Consider the following 15,697-nt stretch of genomic DNA (forward strand, 5'->3'; position numbering starts at 1 on the left):
TTCTACGGGTTACACTGCTGAGGCCCTTCCTATGTGTCAGGCACAGGCATGGCCACAACGAACTCTGAGAACAACGCCACAATGGAGACGTTCCCATTCCCAGATGATAACAAGGGAACCAGGGTCCTGACCAGGAAAGGAACTTGTCCAAAGTCACATGGCTAATTAGGGGCGACACAGAGATTCAGACTGGGTCTCTGACTACAGAACCCCTAACTACCAAGTTAACATTTCAGGTAACCACCTCGGGCTCAGGTTAACTCTGTGGAGGAACGCGCGTGCTTCTCTAACCAAAGGCACGATCCTTTTCCTCACAACACTCATCCAAGAGGGCTGGCCTGTGAGCCCCGTGTCAACCTCACAACACCCCTCTCAGGGCTGGTCTCCCCGCATCAGCCTCACAACACCCGCACAGGGCTGGTCTCCCCGCGCCGCTGACCCCACGCCTTGGGAATCCACACTACTGGAAGCCCGGCGCGCCTGTCCACTGCCAGGGCTCAGGAAGTGGCTCTCTACCAGGGGCCATACGGCCCCCAGGGGACCCTGGGCAATGCCAGAAGATATTTTTGTCACAACTGGGGTGTCTTTTGCTGGGTGGGTAGTCCTGGGGAGCAGCCAGTTGGCGAGTAATCATCCTACAGCACACGGGGCTCCCGACTCCCCACCCAGACCAGCCCACGATGACAAAGGTGTTGCTGAGGTTGAAAAGCTACAGGAGCAGCAGTGTCCCAGAGGGGCAGGTGAGATGAAGGATCACTGCCACGAGGTCAGGAAGCCGGGTCAGAGGGCAGCTCTCTCTCTGCCACTCACCTGCGGGCTCCTTCCCTGCAGCTAATGAGTGCATTTAGGGCTAGCTGTGACAGCTTCCCATGAACAGTATGCTGGCAAGAGTTTTCAAATTCAAAATACTGTCCTGACTAGCTAAGGTGACTGTGGCGGCCTGTCTTAGGGCACTCTAGGGGAGAGCGAGGTGTGGCATGGCTAAGGTCTCAGGGGTTCTGGCAGGCAGGGGCCAGGAGAGGGGGGGCCTCTGAGGCTGGTCAGGAGGCCTGGGGCTGCTCCCTAAGGGGTTCTGCAGGAAGCGGGCAGGTAAGGGGGCTCAAACCCGACCCCTGCAAACACAGCCAGCTCCACTCCAGGAACTAAAACAAGACCTGTGTGACATTCCCTTGGCGAGAAGTTTAAGGTCAGAGTTCTGTCAGGAAGGAAGCAGCCTGAGAAGTCAGACAGACCTGGTTTTGGGTTCCAGCCTTAAACTGCTCTGGCCACGTGACCACGGCCAGGAAACAATCTCTCTGAGCTCCCTGGGCCTCTCGTATGGGAGCAGGACTACTGGCCACATCACTGGGCGCCCCTGAGGAGCGAGAGAGTGATGCATGGACAAAGCACGCGGGGTAGCTGGGCGCAGAGCACGTCCCTGGGCTGCCCTCCCCACCGCCTCCCACACGGAAGGGAGACTGGTTTTCCCAGAGTGTGGCTGGGAGAAGGGACTGTGCGAGGGACTGAGTCAGAGCCCAACAGAGGCTTTTTATTAAACGGAACTTACCCTGACAAACCATTCCAAGAGAGACGTCCAGATAAGTCAGCTTGCCTCCAACAAGCATTTCTGAATATGGGACCCAGAAAATGACTCGAGATACAGTTACTACGTACCCAGAAGCAGATTTAGCAGGGAGCCTAGGAAAATGAAACTTCAGGCCTCTCCCTTGGAGGCCCAGGCAGGAGCCCCAGCCACACATTCACGGTTATTTGCTTTTGTAAACTTGGCAGTGCAAAGATACTATGACCTTAATTGCTTAAGATCGCTGCCTCTTTCTACCCTGAATTCTCTTTGGCCATATTCCTCCTCCTTCTGGGTTACTTTGGAGTGGCCATGGACATTCTGGGTCTGGCAAAGAGGAATCTGAGCTAAAGATACCTTTACTTTGGCTTAAGATAGATTTATAAATTTACAGGTTATATTTATAGTTAAGTTACTGAAGGCGGTTCTGGAGTAGGGAAGGTTTCCAGGAATATTCCTACGGCCCGCTGTGCCCACTCACCCGGCAGGGAGACGGCAAGGCTCAGATCCAGAGGTCATGTCACAATGTGAGTGTGTCCTGCAGGGCCTGGCACCAGAAGCAGTGTGGGCGGGGAGGAGAAACAAGATTCCAAACGGCACCAGAAGAGACTAGTCAGCAGCTAGGCTGCAGAAAATTGTTCAGTCGCCAAACTGGTACAATCATAGGCACACGTAAAACTGATTAAGTGGTCAAGACATTTACGCCCTTCCAGAATATGAGACCGTCAAAGAAGATGCACCCCAAATGCAGATTTAGAGGGATTTCAGACGTGTGTCAAGCCAGTAATGAGAAGTAAGTTTTTTCTGAATTTTGTGCTACTTTTTAACCTAATTTTCTCTATAATTTTCTATTCTGTTCAAAAGGGCCTCCCAAATTGTAAAAGCTTCAGGCCCTACAAAACCTGGCTCCATCTGGCTAGGTTAGGTACTTTGATCTTTTGGAGGACAGCAGCATGGGAAAGTAAAGAGGGAGACATCTAAACTCCATAACTAAGTTTCCTGAAATAATTATATTTTGGTGATACAGTGAACCTAGAAAATTGGAGATTCGTTGTGTATTGGTTCTTTCTGAAAAGTGATGAATAAAACATGAATATAAGGCTCCAGATTACGCCAGAGGATTTTCTTCTAAGGCTGAGGCCCTACTGCAGTGTTTTGGAAAGTACTCTATGTATAATGTGAAATAAAACACATGTAGGTTGGGGGGTGGGCTGTCAGTTTCTGCTTGGGCCTTTTAGCTGCATTGAGCTATCCTTTCCCTCCACAGCCAAGAGCCTAAGCTCTTTACTCACTCCCACTACTGTCGCTTGTACACTAAAATCAAACAACCCCAGCCTGATAATCACAGTTTCTGAAAGCACAAAGTAACACTATACAAGTCCCAGAAAGTGAAAGAACTTCTTTCTAAATTCAAACGACTGAACAAGGAAACATTCAGGTGGGCAGAGTCCTTGCAGTTTCAGTTCTCGCCACAGGAAGATTTAAAGGAGCCGCATTCTGGACGCTGGTTTTCCTTTTAATGAAAATCCAGAAGCGCCCACGTTTCCCGGGCCTTTCCCCGCCCCTCGCCCCTCCCCAGCTCCATCCCCCAGAAGCGCGGATCTGCTTGGGAAGAGAAAACCGGCTCTGTGCTCCTTGCAAAACGCTGTCCTCCTCCTCCCAAGCGCCGGCCGGCACCCAGGCCGCCTGCGCCTCCCGCTGCCCGAGGCCCCGCCGCAGCAGCCGCCGCTCCGCCGGAGAAGGGGGCTGCGCTGGGCCGGTTTGTCAAGTCCTTGAAGCAGAGCAAAACCAGGGAGTGTTTGCTGGCTCCTTTCCTTTCCTTGGAAAGCACTGAGCCAGAGGAAGACGCGCCCCCCCCGCCCCGTATACCTTCTACTGCCGTCCTGGTTGTTTATAAAAATAGCGTTCTTGTCTTTAAAACCTGCATTTTGCTCCCCGGCAGTAAGCAGTTGTTAATGATTGCCAGGCGGTTTCTGTGTCTCAGCACCACGTGACCGGGACACGTGACCTGGAGCCGGCTGTGGCTGTTCCTTGTAGTTGAATAAAAAGATCAAGCTTATTATTGCATGAAAAGCCTGGGGAGCTCATCAGCGCAACGTGATTCCCAGGCGGGTTACACAACGCGCGGCTGCGCTGGGTTCGCTCCGCCCGGCGCAGGGAGCCTTGTCTAAGGAACACTGAACAAACACGGTTTTATGCTTTCCAGAGTGAGAGTCCATTTTCCCCTAGGAAAAATGCACGATGAGCCTAGGGAAAGCAGACACCCAGCTTCTCCGAGCCCTCTTGCTGGGCCGAAGTGGGAGGACCCGGCAGCACACAAAGCAGGAAAGAGAAGACCCAGGCCTGTTCTCAACTAAAGATCCGGGACTATTTCCCTTTCTCCCTCCCTGGAAGCCTTCGGAATCGGCTCTTCTCCACTTATAAAAAATGGAAACTAAAAATGACATTTGAGAATTTAAAATTTAAATGACATGTTCGTGTTTTTTTCCTGAAGATTTCTAGAACCTTAGCAATTAAATTTTGATTCAGCACATCCTGCAAAGGAAAGAGCAAGATTAGTCTCTTTCTAGGTGGGAAAAGCCTGTCCCCCTGTGCAGGTTAGGCTACGGATGGGTGGTGCGCGGGCAAACACTTGCATGCTGGCCTCCAAAGGGCCCCTCCCCCACCCAGACGGTGCCAGCCTTCCTATGCCCTTTTTCATACAGTCCTCCCCCAACACCCCTATTCTGAAGAAGCCCTGCAACATTTGGCTTCCTCTTGTCTCTAAGGGTAGCGGGTCCTCAGTGATGACTCAATTACAGGGAAAAGTGGGGAGGAACAATGACTCTGGTTATCTCCAGCCCAAGGCCTCCCCTAAATGCAACTGCAAAGATGAGCCCCAGCAGTCACTTTCCCACCAGCACCTGTTTTGGAACAAGAGGAGAACTCTTCTACAGCCCAGGCCGTGTTTCAGCTGTGGATTCGTTCATTCCACAAACGCTGAGGGGTAACTCCTCTGCCTGGTGCTATTCCAGGTGCTGAGGGACAGGAGTGAGTCAGGGAGACAGATCCTGCTGCCTGGAGTTTGGCTTGAGAAAGGGGGCGTTATCTCCAAGAGGCCAAGCCCAGGAGGCTGGTCCAGCCAGGAGACTGCGGTGGGGACAGGGCTTGTGAAACCTCCTTCCGCAGAACTGCCACTGCTCCCACGGCCAGGAGCCCTTCTCCACTAGCCATTAAGGGCTGATGCTTTGGAAACAAGAGTTACAGCTTTGCCCATAGGCTGATGTGACCCTGTTTCTTAGACACCATCTAAGTCTGCATTGAGGAGTCTTCACTCAGGTTTCTGATCCTCTGCAGTCAAGAGCCTTTGTGTAGACGTCTCACTGCTGCTGGCGGCGGGACTGAAAAGACAGCAGAGCTTCTCGGGCGTGGTCACCCCACGAGCTGTGATCAAAGCACTGCACGGAGAACCAGCCAAGCACCAGCAGCTCGCCTCCCTGCTTCCCCACAGCCCTCCTTCACAGGACACCTGCGCAGCTCTGGCAGGAAGTCCCCGAGAGGCCAGGCTGTCCAAGCCCCAGGGGGAGCGAGGTACAGCCTCAGGTAGCCTCCCCAAGGACAAGGTGTCAGCGCAGCTGGTATTCTTCGTGGGAGATGGGCAGAGGCCTCCCTACCTTGTCAGACCTGATGTGGATCAGAGAGCAAAGGTGTGTTCTGCAACTGGCAGAACTTCTGACATTCTGAATGCGAACTGGCCAGGGAACGGGAGGGGGAAACAGAGGGAAAGGCTGAGCTATTACATTCTTTTTTTTTTTTTTTTTTTTGTCTTTTTTGCTATTTTTGGGGGTCGCTCCCGCGGCATATGGAGGTTCCCAGGCTAGGGGTCCAATCGGAGCTGTAGCCACCAGCCTACGCCAGAGCCACAGCAACGTGGGATCCAAGCCGCGTCTACAACCTACACCACAGCTCAAGGCAACGCCGGATCGTTAACCCACCGAGCAAGGGCAGGGACCAAACCCGCAACCTCATGGTTCCTAGTCGGATTCGTCAACCACTGCGCCACGACGGCAACTCCTGAGCTATTACATTCTTAATGAAGTCTTGATTGGATTCGGATGGAAACTTAGCGAACACTCTTTCCCCTAGAACTGTATAGTCAGCCCTCTGTACCTACAGGTTCCACATCCTCAGATACAACCAACCACAGATTCAAAATATTCACACACCAAAAAAAATTCCAGAAAGTTCCAGTAAGCAAAAGTTGAATTTGCAGCACACCAGCAACTATTTATATAGCATTTACAACTGCTGACATTATATTGGGTATTATAAGTAATCTACAGATGATTTAATGTATACAGAAGGATGTGTGTAAGTTATATGCAAATACTGCACCATTTTATGTCGGGGACTCAGGCATCTGCAGATTATGGCCTTCTCAGGGTCCTGGAACCAATCCTCCACAGACACTGAGAGGCAACTGTATACCCTATCAAAGGGAAAGGAACTGTATACCCTATCAAAGGGAAGGGAAGATGGCAAGCTTAAATGAAAGTCAGAAATGGGTTTGACGGTGAAATTTCAGTGCCGTGAGCAGTGAGGGGAGTTTTCAGCAGGCAGCAGGCAGCATTTCAGGTGACAGAGGCCATCTCCTTTACCTGCATGCAGAGCTGCCCCCATGGGAAAAGTCTCCCCCTTATGACCACGTCCTATGCAGCCACTAGCACAATAGCATTCTCACAGCCCTTCAGAAATCAGGCAGAGGGCATTGTTGGGGCACAGAGGCAGTAGCTACAGGAGAACCTGCAGATGGAACACCCCGCAAAGCTGGTCTAACCCTACTCCCAATCCCAAGATGAGAAAGAGCATCACTTCTTCAACATAAGAGACTACTACAGCCTTCTTGAGCTATTTTCTTCCTGCAACCATGGCCAAGTTTAACACTGCCAAGGACATTAGCACCTACTCAGGGGCCCTTCTGATACTAGCATTGAAAGATGGAGAGGGTGCAGAATTTGGAAGAAAGCAGCAGAGCAGCAATGCCTATGGGATGGGTTAGCATCTTCAGACATGGATTTGGGACATTTCTGGCTCAGCTCATCCTAGGCCTTCTATATATACATTTTTAATTCTATTGACTTACAATGTTAATTTCTGATTTATAGAAAAATGATTCAGTTATATATATATACTTTTCCGTATTCTTTTCCAATGTGGTTTATCACAGGATGTTGAATCTAGTTCCCTGTGCCATAAAGTAGGACCTTGTTTATCCATCGTATATGTACTAGTTTGCATCTCCTAATTCCAAACTCCCCACCCCCTCTCCTTTGGCAACCACAGGTCTGTTCTCTATGTCTGTAGTCTGTTCCTGTTTCATAGATAAGTTCATTTGTGTCTTTTTTTTCTTTCTTTTTTGCTCTTTATGGCTCCACCTGCAGCATATGGAGGTTCCCAGTCTAGGGGTCGAATGGGAGCTGCAGCTACCACCCTACATCACAGCCACAGCAACACAGGATTCAAACTGCGTCTTTGACCTACACCACAGCTCAAGGCAACGCTGAGCCTTAACCCACTGAGCAAGGCCAGGGATCGAACCCAAACCTCATGGTTCCTAGTCAGATTTGTTTCCACTGTGCCACAACAGGAACTCCACTCCCATATTTTAGATTCCACCTATAATCAGTATCATATGATACCTGTCTTTGACTTTCTTCACTTAGTAGGATAATCTCTAGGTTCATCCATGTTGAAGCAAATGGTATTATTTCCTTCTTTTTTACGGCTGAATAGTATTCTAGGCCTTCCATATTCACTAAGTGATAGTATGACTTGAACTGTTTCCCAAACAGGCTCCTCTGTCAGAAAGAAAGATTCAACAAATATACCGATCCTCTCAGCCAGAATGAAAGAATGTGGGTTGGTAGGAAAGGCAGATGGCAGTACCGAGAGGCTTTCTGGGTGTATACAACCACCAAGGGAAGCCCGCTGAGGCAGCCCCTGAGTCAGAGGGACAGGACAGGGAAAACTGCTGACTGGAAGATGCTTGGATACTGAAGGGCAAGTGCGATTCTGAGAGACCAAGTGAGGCAGGCATCCTGGGATGAGGGCTCCATATGGATGATCCGGGCTGCCCAAGCTGTCCTGCCCACCTCTTTGGAACAACCCCTCGGAGCTATGTGAGAGGATGCCACCCTGGGCGACAGTCGTAAGGCTACCAAGTAAAATAACTCTCACTTTTTACATCGTGCATTTTTTTTCCCGGTCAACATACCTTAAATCATGATGTTGAATTCCCCTCCTCTTGTGGGTTTGGTCTGCCAAGCCAGCCATCCTGGGACCACATCACCCACCCTAGTCTGGTTTCTGAATTTCAAAGCTGCAGCCTAGAGAATGTAGGAAGCCAGTCCTTGGAATTCTGATATGTGGCCAAGATTTGCCTTTTACCCCACCTGGAGCAGAGGCCATGGCAACAAGCTGCCACATGTCTCATAAGCAAAGAATTGCCTTATGTTACCAATGTGTTCTGTTTTCACCTTGACGTAGAAAGGACACATTTAAGCCTACAACACATTGTTGAAAGTGGTGATTTGCTGAGTTCCCGTCGTCGTGGCTCAGCAGTAACAAAGCCGACTAGCATCCATGAGGACACAGGTTCAATCCCTGGCCTTGCTCAGTGGGTTAAGGATTTGGTGTTGCCATGAGCTGCAGTGAAGGTCACAGACATGGCTCAGATCTGGCGTTGCTGTGCCGGTGGCATAGGCTGGTGGTTACAGCTCCAATTTGACCCCTAGCCTGGGAACCTCCATATGCTGCAGGTACAGCCCTAAAAAGCCAAAAAAAGGAAAGCAAGCAGTGATCTGCCAACCACTCTCCTGCCCCTTACGCAGCCCACAGGGAGGCAGTGGGGGACACACCAGCACTAAAGCCGGGCAGAAATGACAGATGGTTGTCCACTGCCTCATCAGCTTCCATCTAAATTAATGGGAAGTGGCTTTCTGTTCCCTTTACTCTTCAGATTTGCTGCTGGCTCCCTTGTGTACCTGAGGGGGAAAGCTCAGGTGGGGAGGTGATATATCTCAGGCCTTGTTCAAGAGTGGAACTCGCTTCTCAAGTCTCAATTCCAAAAAAAAAATATGTTGTTCCTGCCAGGCGTTTAGCTTCCAGAAACACAGGCATGACTAAAATGCTTCATGCGATACAATGCCAGAGGCCCCATCAAATTTCAAAAGTTGACATGATCAGCTGCATCATGTCAGGAAAAGCGCCGAGAAAGAAAAGTGCCTCTAAAACCTGAAACATCCCCCCACCTCAGTTCACCTCGGGGAAAAGGAAAAGAAAGCGGGGTGATGCCCTGGGGCCCATCTGCTCCAGGATCCTCTGTTCACACTGTGTCGGAAAGGCAGTGTACAGATCTGTGTCCAGCTGTGTCCAACTCTACTCTTTATAAACAACTTCCAGGAGTCTCATTACCATCATGCGTCCGGAGCAAAAGAGGTAAGGAAACATTTAAAAAACAAACTAAGAGTTCTCATCATGGTGCAGCAGAAACGAATCTGACTAGTATCCATGAGGATGCAGGTTCAATCCCCGGCCTCACTCAGTGGGTTAAGGACCTGGTATTGCCATGAGCTGTGGTGTAGCCTGCAGATGCGGCTCGGATCCGGCGTGGCTGTGGCTGTGGCTGTGGCTATGGTCAGTGGCTACAGCTCCGATTAGACCCCTAGCCTGGGGACCTCCAAGTGCCGTGGGTGTGGCCCTAAAAAGATAAAAAAAAAACAAAAACCTATATAACTGTCACATGCTAATATTATTCAGTCTTTTTAGATCTTGTCGGGGGAGGGGGGAATGAAGAGCAAGGCTCTAGAGACAGACGGACTGTGTCCAATTCTAGCCGAGTCTTTCAGCTCCATGACCTTGGGTTAGATTAACTGACTTTCTGAGCCTCAGTTTCCCCAGGTATAAAATACAGACAATAATTCACATCTACCTTGAAAACCTGTGGCAATTCCTGAGTCACCTACAGGAAAATTCAGGACTCTGAGAGGCACATACTAAATAGCTAATACATATTAACACTTACTATAGGTGAGAATATTCCCACCATGAGTCAGGGTCTCAGGCTCTGTTTGGGGCACAGGAGCTTGTTTTGTAAAGACAGACTCTGCCCTGTAGCTAAAATGTCTGCCTCTCACCTCCACTAACACCTTTAAATGTACGTTTTTAAGCGCCGAGGTAAGAGGGGGAGGATGAGTCAGCAACCAAACATCAAATTAGAGTCAGCGGCATCCTGTCCATAATATAAGAAGCAACACTTGTACTATGAAACAGTATGGATTTTTAAGGAAGAATCATGACAGGAGGGTCTCCATTCTAAACCCACTTAAATAAAGGCACATCAAGCAGAGAAGCAATATATGCCACCATTCAAAAATCCCAAAAGTCACACTGTGCCAAAACTTCAAATCAGGATGAGATCAGTAGACAGAAATCCGAGGGAAAATGAACAAAACTAAAACAAACAAACAAAACCCAACACCTTGCAAAGGAAATCCTAGCTCCTTTTATACCTGTCTGTAGCTGCCCAGGCTTGTTTAACATTGATTAAAAAAAAAAAAAAAAAAAAAAAGCCAAATCAACTTTCACGAACTAATCTATGTGGTTTATAAAAAGGTAATCATTTGCTTTGTCAAACGGTTGGCAGCCTGGCTTCCGATTTTAAATTTTGTCACTCTGAAGAACTGTAATCTTAAAAAATAAGGAAAGTAGAGGCAAACCCTTGCCCTTAACGTTTTCTAGGCTCCCTTGTTTGCTTGAAGTGAGACTCTATTTAATACCTTCAGAATTTGCTCTTGCCTTGAAGCAACAGACAAGTATGTGCTGCTCTGTTCTAAATATGGGAACAGCGAGTCCAAATAGAAGATTGAAGATTTGCTTTGAAGCTTGATGTTGCCACTGCAGAGCCCCTCCCAAACGCTGGCAGCAGGCAGCAGGGCCCTGCAGCAGGAGAGCTCCCTGCTTCTAACAGTAACTTATTAATTCTGGCCTGTGTCTGGTCAGAGGGAAGGTCAGGAATCTGATTTTGACCTTGGGGCTTATAAGAATCCCATGGGAATCCTGAGAAAGGCTGAATGAGTGCTGTGATATTACTAATAATTAATAATGATGATAATGTCCCAAGTTTCTTATTTTAGTGCTTTTTATCTCCCAAAGGTTTCAAATCATTTCACAGACCAATGGGTTCACTCACTGTTGACCTGTAACCGACTCAGCCGTAGACTATTGCCCTGTTGTCAAGAACACAGCCACACTAAGCCTGTTTAAGCATGAACTGAAGAAAGATACCCACTGAAAATTAAAGTGTAAATTTTAGGTAGGCAGGTTATAATTATCCACTTGAAATCAAGCCAAGAAATGAAGTTCAATACCCTTCTTTTGTGAAAAGCACCTGGGCAGCTTTCCTGACCATGAACAGACCTCAGATCTTCAGCTTCTTGTCCCAGGGTTTCTCAACCTCGGCACTATTGACATTTGAGCCTGCATCATTTCTGTTGTGGGGTGTTTAACACCAACCCTGGCTTCAACCTACTAGATGCCAGAAACAACACACACACACACAAAATTGTGACAGCTGAAAATGGATCCAGGGAATTCCCTGGTGGTTCAGTGGGTTAAGGACACTGTGGTACAGGTTAGATCCCTGCCCAGGATGCAGCCAAAATAAACAAATTAATTAAATTTGCCACACATTGCCAAAATGTCACACATTGCCAAATGTCTCCTGGGGGGCGAAAATGCCGAGCTAGGAACCACTCTAACTCTATACAGTTTCAAGGGAGGTTAAAAACTACTGAATGACCAGAGCCTTTCATGGCTCCAGAAAGAGAGACACTTACCTGCTTTTAGGATTCAGAGAAACTTCAGTTATGAAATTGGTCTTCAATGATAATAACTTCAGTTATGAAACTTAGATTATGAAACAGGGACCTGAAATTAGGGTCCCCCCTCCAAAAAAAATTTTTTTTAAACTTGCAACCCTAGACTATTAAATGCACCATCCCCTGGGTATCGGGGGACGCCTTCCTGGCAGGTAACTTCCCCCAGAGGGCTGCTGTAGGTTATAACAAGCTAGCTCAGCGACATCCAGACATGTGCAGAGCCCACCAGCTCTCAGACTTCCTGGAGTCAGGACTCTCCCTCCTGGAATGTACAGTCTCTGTCAAACTGCGGGATGGAGGCCTGCATCTAATCCTCTGAAGACATGGTGATAACCACAGCCCCCTCTCTGACCACAACCTGTGGTCTGCAGCTTCTCACCCTCCACCATGACACCCATAAAACTCCTGGGACCTCAGCTCCAGGAAGGCTCCCTCATTGCCTGGGCCTCACACCCCCTACACCTAGAGAGCGGGATCTCAAACTGTCTCTTATTTTGTATCATGAACTCCCTCTCAGCTCACATCTACAAAACACATTTTGTACTTTTAAACTTTTGATTTTGAACTTATTTCATATTTTTAGGGCCGCACCAGTGGCATATGCAAGTTCCCAGGCTAGGGGTCAAATTGGAGCTGCTGCTGCCAGCCTACACCACAGTCACCGCAAGGCCAGATCAGAGCAGCCTCAGTGACCTACACCACAGCTCGCAGCAATGCGGGGTCCTTAATTAATGCAGTGAGAGAGGCCAGGGGTAGAACCTGCGTGCTCATAGATATTAGTCCGGTTGTTATCACTGAGTCAGGACAGGAACTCCTGAACTAATTTTAGATTTACAGAAGACCTGCAAAAATAGTACAGAAAATTTCCATATATCCCTTGCTATGATCTGAATGCTGCGTTCCACCCCACCCCTCACCCCAAATTCATATGTTGAAACCTTATTCCTCAAAGTGACAGTATTAGGAGGTGTGGTTTGGGGAGGCAATTAAGTCATGAGTGAAATTAGTACCTTATAAAAGACGCTCCAGATCGCTCGCCCCTAGGACACAGCAAGAAGGCAGCATCTTTGAACCAGGAAGCGGGCTCCCAGCAGACACAGAATCTGTCAGCACCATGATTCTGGATTTCCAGCCTCCAGAATGGTGAGAAATAAGTGTCTGTTGTTTACGAGCCACCCGGTCGACAGCACTTTGTTGGAGCAGCCAGAACGGACCAAGAGCTCCTGGGCGGGCTTCCCTGAGTGTTAAAGTCTTACAGAACCACAGTGCAACCGTCAAAACTGTCACTGCCAAGGCCCACCTCTTGAGCTTAGCACAGTCTCTCCGACCTGTGGGTGCCCATGTGCAGAGGCGGCGCACCTAACACGCTGGGTTAGTTCCCGGCGCCGGACGGCCGCGTCCAGCTCTGCGGGCGCCGTGTGCACAAGCGCTGCGCACGTCACCAGGATTCAAGATGGCGGCGGCCAACCCGCCTTGTGCAAAGACGCGCTGCACCCGGCAACGGAGCTGGAGCCCGAGCAGCGGCCTGCGCCTGCGCCTGCGGCAAACCCCGCCCCTCCCCGCTGGGTTATTAACCAAAGTCGAGGCCTCGCTTTTTCACTTAATGTTTGTTTTCTGTTGTGGGATCCTGTCTAGGATTGCGTTTTGCTGTTTCTCCACAGTCCCCTGAATCTGTGACAGCGCCTCAGTCTTCTCTTGACTCTTAAGATCTTGACGCTTTTGAAGAGCACTGATCAGGTTTTTGTCAAATGCACGTCAATTCTGGTTCGTGTGATTTTTTTACATGTTTGCCCCGCAGTTACACATTTTTAGCAAGAATGTCACAAAAATGATGATGTATCCCCCCCAAAAAAAATAGATCAAACAAAAATTTCACAAAACTGTATCTTTGCTATGTAAGATACATGCTGACATTTTCAATTATTGTTTTAAATGCTGGTTTCACAACCCTATTGCTTCACAGCCATATAATGTGTCAGGAAACACTGCCCTAGGCCAGCTGCTGTCTGAGGTCTTCTTCCTCTGGTTCTTCCTTCAGTCTCTTTGATTTCTCTGCCTTGGTGCCTGGCACAGACGCAGTTTTCCATTTTGACCAGCTCTTCCCTGTAAGTTTTGGACTTTTTGCCCCACCCTCGCCCCGAGCCCTAGATGGTGGTGATGGGTGTACAACACTGCAAATACTCTGTCTGATCATATCTCACTAGATTTATTTCCTCTGTGAGCTGACCCACTCCTATTTCCGCTCCACACAGTTGCCCCCATCCCTGCTCTCCCCCCTGTGTTTCAGCCTCTGCAGTCCAGCTGCCTCCAGGAATTTCCATTTGGGTTCCCTGCCCTCATGTCAGCAAGAACCAAAATGACATTTACTTAGCACTCTCTCCCTCAGTCAACTGAATCCCCTTCCCCCCATCCTACACCTGTCAGTGTTACACCCTTATTTCTCTTTATTTATTCACAAGAAGTGAATTCCCAGTGCCCAGCACCAGGAATGCCACCCAGTCGGCTCCTTTATTCTCCATTTCCTGATGCAAGGGTTCTCAAACTTAAGAGGACACCACGACCACCTAGAGGGGCTGTTACAGACTGACGGCTTGGGCTGCCCCCAGAAACTGATTCTTGTGCCTAGGTTGTGGCCCCCCAGTTTTTACTTCTAAAAATTGAGTTCCCAGGAGAGTTCCCAGGAGAGACTTACGCCACTTTGAGAGACATAGCTGTAACCACCCCACATAGTAATTTCAGACTCTTCATGCACTTTGGGGCCTGCAGGAAATGAGCAGCAGCAGGCAGTATTCCATCTACCCAACCCAGCCAGGCTCAGTTCACCTTAAGCCACTGTTTTCCTTTCATGGAATGCCCCGTCCACTCCCTTGCCTTCCAAAGAATCCAATCCCACTCCCTCGCCCCGTTCTGAAGGGATTCACTCCAGACCAGCAGCACCAAGACGTTTTTCTTCTCCAGGCTTCATGGTCTGGCTTCTCTTAGTGCTTGGTGGCAAGGAACGTGGTGATCACAGTTGCAAAGTTAGTCCCGCCTCAATAGCCAGATGTGCTGCAAGGTCCCAGGCTCATAGCAAGTTGTTCTTCTATGCTCACTGCATTTTGCTTGCTTCTTTCCTTGTGACTTCTAGTACATCCCATCCAGGTTTCATCTGGTACACCCTTCCATACACGCGCAGACACATGCATGCACAAACACACACATGTGCAAGCACTAGGTTAGGGCTCCGCCTGAAGCAGAGCGTGGACAACTGTTTGCCTGAGCTCAATCTGGCTAGTCTACGTGAACTCGAAAGAAACCCAGTAAAGCCTTGCCCTGTCTTTAAAGAACCCGCTAATTGCCGACGGCGGCTTGCGTGTTCTTCCCGCCCAGCAGGTCCGGGAACAGTCGCTGCAGGGAGCCGGGGTGGCGGGTGATGTCGAGAGGGGTCAAGGCTAGGGGACGACTGGTCTGTCCTATACGTGAACAGATGTCTTTTAAAATCTTTCGGAGAATGTCCAAAGAAGAGATCATGTTGAGTCCTTGGAGGCGGAATCAAGAACTGGCTCGCAAAAGAGAAGGACGTCTCACGCTGAGCATCCCCTCCCCGGCTCGCGGCTCCGGGGCCCAGGGCGCGCGGCGGAGGGCGGGACCCGCAGTGCCGCGCGCCGCCGGCAGGGGTCTCCTTCCTGGCTCCGGAGCCTATTGTGAACTCACCAAAAGGAGGCCCCCGAGCAGGGAGCGCCGCCCTGCACCGCCGCCACATTTCTTCCGTCCTCACCTTTGAAACATTCGGTGGCTGCGCGGATCCGGCGGGAGCGGGAGGTGTGACCTTGTCACGTGAGGAAGCAAATACCTCCTCGCCTCCCAACCTGGCGATTCATGTTCTGGGGCTTTTCTTGGCCTGATCAGCCAGGCCAGGAGCGCCCGCTCAGCTCTGCAACCCGAGGCCATCAGTCCCTGCAGGACCAGGACCCTGGGAAGTTTGGTCCCGGGTTTCTCACCTTCCCAGAGAGCGCTAGGTAAAGGGCTGCTGTCTTAACATCTTTGCCCCTCGGAGAAATTCAGTTTCCTAACACGCCTCTTTTTGAAAGAGGCCTGTATGTATACTGGGTAATGGCAGCAGTCAGTAGGTGCAAGTGGGGGAAGTAGGTTTTTCTCTTAACACGTGCTCATTGGTCATCTCTGGGGGGCAGGCACTGTACCCAAGATTTAGCCCTGAGCAAGGACTCAGACCCGGTCC

The 15,697-nt window shown here is 49.6% G+C and overlaps 1 long non-coding RNA gene across 1 annotated transcript; it reads left to right on the top strand.

Annotated features, from left to right (window-relative positions):
• Positions 1,905-4,028, top strand: LOC102166871. The gene is made up of 2 exons (XR_306105.3): positions 1,905-2,354; positions 3,791-4,028. It is a non-coding gene; the product is annotated as an uncharacterized LOC102166871 (long non-coding RNA).

The sequence above is a fragment of the Sus scrofa genome, chromosome 11 (genome assembly GCF_000003025.6).
Source record: "Sus scrofa isolate TJ Tabasco breed Duroc chromosome 11, Sscrofa11.1, whole genome shotgun sequence".
NCBI lineage: Eukaryota > Metazoa > Chordata > Mammalia > Artiodactyla > Suidae > Sus > Sus scrofa.